General features: G+C 39.1%; 1 pseudogene; it reads left to right on the forward strand.

The window, feature by feature from the left end:
• The first annotated feature begins 223 nt into the window (after window positions 1-223).
• On the forward strand, window positions 224-327 carry LOC116890426 (annotated as a pseudogene).
• Window positions 328-3,567: the final 3,240 nt, after the last annotated feature.

Consider the following 3,567-nt stretch of genomic DNA (forward strand, 5'->3'; position numbering starts at 1 on the left):
TCCAGCTAGTTTATTGTCTGTACTTATAAAGGTGGGCAGATCTCTGAATTTATTTGGCATGTAAAAAAAATGTACTTGCTGTCTTCTAAAAATTAAGGAGCTAAGTTTAAAAATGCTAATTCATTTGGATAATCAAAAGAGAACCTAAAGTAATCAATTGAATTGATATGTAAATAAAAGACTGGGTTTGTAAAAGAGAGCTACCCAGAGAAAACTTCTTGGAAAGTGAACACGGCTCTTTTAGAATTTTTCTAGCAGGGCTTCTGACTTTGGAAAATCTAAGACATTTTTCCTAGCAGCTTTTCTGACTTTAGTTGGAAAACCCATGAGCTATCATCCAGAAAGCTTTTAGATTTTTTTCTAGCAAGAGCTGAGCTGTCTGGAGATCTCTGTAGAGCTGTCTCAAGCAGAGCACAAGGTTGTCAGCTTGCACCCAACCTCATTGACCTCAAGTCATTCTTTAACTGCTCCCAAACGCCCCTTCCCCAGAACCCATTCCAAGCCCAGGCTGGTCCTCAGCAGTCACAGAAACAGTAAATTATTAGAAGCAGCATCCAGAATCATGCAGCCTTCGAATCAGGCTGAGAAGAAGTCACCAAGGCTAGGTTCTAATTCAGGCACAAAAGGCTTTGGGCAGAGTTTGGTTTAAATTTACCTAATTGACCATAAACACATACATATACAATAAAATTAGCAATCAAAAGGAACTGTCTTCCTCAAGGGCTTCTTCCCTAGAACTTTCTCCTGGCCTCTGTGAGCACTACAGGCAAGTGCAGATACACATGCAGACAAAGCATCCTTACCCTGAAGATGAAAATAAATGTTTTTTGTTTTTAAAGAATCTTTTATTTAAAAATTGTTATTTATTTTTAAAAGAAATTGCCCTCCAAAAAGTTTACAGTTTTCTAAAGCTATCTTTCATTCTCCTGTCACCATAAATACAGTATGCTCTTTCCTACGGAAATCTACAAGACTAAGTTATCTGAGTACAGGCTGTGAAAATTCAGTGGCAGAGCTAATGTCTCTTCTCATCCTGTGGTTATAGAAAAAGTGAGTATTTAATATATGCTGAACATGAATTAACAGATGACCCACAGATGGAAGGCTCAGCCTTTCTTACCTCCATCTCACATGCTTCACCCCCCTTGGTCAGTGGGCTCTGGGTCTCTCTAAGAATTCCTCTCATTTGTGTACAAATGAAAACTTTCTAGTAAGTTAAAATCTGTGACTACAAAAAGACTTCACTATGCCACGACTAACATTTACACCTTCAAATCAGTTGCAGTTTAAATTAAACTTTCTCCCCAGTTAAACTTCTGACACTGGAAAAACATAATTTTAATGAAAAAGGTTAGAGCTAAATATTCAGACTTCAGTTTCCTCATCTATAAAACAACTATAATTATAATAAATACAGCTTAAGAATATTATGGGCATAAAGAAAGTAATATATATATATATATATATATATATTCCATATAGAGTTACTTTGACCCATAAGATTTTTTAAACTGACTTAAATTCTTTCTTAAACACTTTGAGAAGTCAAACATCCTCCATAAAAATTCCGCACACTTTTGTGGAGTTGGCTAACAGTTCCCTTCCCAGCACTGCCCTTCTTCTCTCATGAGTGATAAGACAAGGGCATGCACATGATTGGGCAGAAGTCTGTGGTGAGATTATTATCCTTAGAGCAAATTTCATATACAGCTCGGTGGTCAGAGCACTTTCATCGTCATAGGGAAAAAATGACTCTTTCCTCTTCTCTCTGTCAGCACAGCAAGTTTTAAAGCTTTCTATGTGCATGTGAGATTTTTCTTGTTGCTGTCTCCTGGTTTGGTTTGGAATTTTACAGTGATGAGTATTAAACCCAGGGTCTGGGGCCAGAGATGTGGCTCAGTGGTTAAGAATGCTTACTGCTCTTGCAAAGCACCCAACTTTGGTTCCCAATAACCACATTAGGCTGTTCTCAACCTCTGGCAGATATAGCTCCAGTGGATCGGATACTTGTAGCCCACAATGGCACCTGCACTCATGTGTATATACTCATGTTCAGATATATACACAGAGCTTAAAAAATAATAAATAAAAACTATGATGTTTCAAAAGTTTAAAGTAGATATCACTTAAGATGTAATTTAAGCAGATAGCACTTAAGATTACTTCAGTATTTTTAATTTATGCATGTTTTGTTATAAGTGTTTTGCCTGCATGTATGAATGTATATTAGTGTAGTGCTGGTGGAGGCCAGAGTAGGGCATCAGATCCTCTGGAACTGGAGTTACAGATGGTTGTGAGTGCCACAGGGTGAAGGACTCTGGATATCTCTTTCTTATAACAAATAAACCAACGAAATGGATAAAGTAAGCACATAAGCAGGTAAGTCTCAAAAGCACAACAAACAGAACAGCCACGTTCCAGAGTGATATATGTACCACACACTATTTCTTTAGTTTCTTTTCTATGGCTCATAAAAATACTCTGCTGACCAGAAGTAACTTAGGAAAGAAAGGGAACACTTGGCTTAAACTTCCAGATCATAATCCATCACTGAGGGAAGTAAGGATCAGAACTCAAGCTAGAAGATGAAGCTTAAACCATAGAGGAATGTCCCTTGATGGCTCAGACTCAGCTTTCTTATATAATCCAGAACTACCTACCCAGGGAATGGTACTACACACAGTAGGCTGGGCCCTCCTAGCTCAACTATTAATCAACACAATCTCCCAAAGGCAATCCCACCGGCCAATAAGATCCAGGTAATCCCTCAATTGAGATTCCCTTCTCGGCTATGTCCAATGGACAGTTAAAGCTAACTGAGATACTGTTTAAGTACATTTAGAAACAGATAAGAACAATATGTATTTAGTGGTAACAGACTCACATAGTAAAAGGTGCAAAGCACATACTAGAAACTAGGCACACATCAAAACTATGAGCATGCTTACTTATGAAGAATAATGGAAATATTGCCAAGTATAAAAATGATCCAGCTGTTGTAATATTTTGGTCTTAAATATATATAAATAGGATGGGGTCTATAGCTCTGTAATGGGCTGTTACCCTGGAATGCACAGGGACACGAAATCCCTACCAGTTGTGTGTGTGTGTGTGTGTGTGTGTGTACGTACGTTATAAAACAGTCATTATTTGGGAAGGAAGAAAAGAAAGAAGGAAGGAGGGACAAAGGAAGGAAGGAAGGAGGGTGGGAGGATGGAAGGAAGGAAGGAAGGAAGAAAGGGAGGGAGGGAGGGAGGGAGGGAGGGAGGGAGGGAGGGAGGGAGGGAGGGAGGGAGGGAAACTCTCAGGCCTCTTACCTCCCCCTTGTTGGCAGTTGCCTTAGTGTTCACCATCACCATTAGTGCATTGCTTCTCACACTGGCACATCTGGATCTGGCACTGCTTCAGTTTTCTTGATGCTTCAATGGATTAAAACACCACAAGTAAGTTCTGACGAGCTTATATGGCTTCTCGTTATAAAAGTAGTAAATGCCCATTTAGTTTTGAATTTTGGTAATGTTGGGACCCAGAGAATGCCCCCGATGTGGAATTCATCAGTATTCGTTA

This window comes from Rattus rattus, chromosome 1, assembly GCF_011064425.1.
Source record: "Rattus rattus isolate New Zealand chromosome 1, Rrattus_CSIRO_v1, whole genome shotgun sequence".
NCBI classification, from domain to species: domain Eukaryota; kingdom Metazoa; phylum Chordata; class Mammalia; order Rodentia; family Muridae; genus Rattus; species Rattus rattus.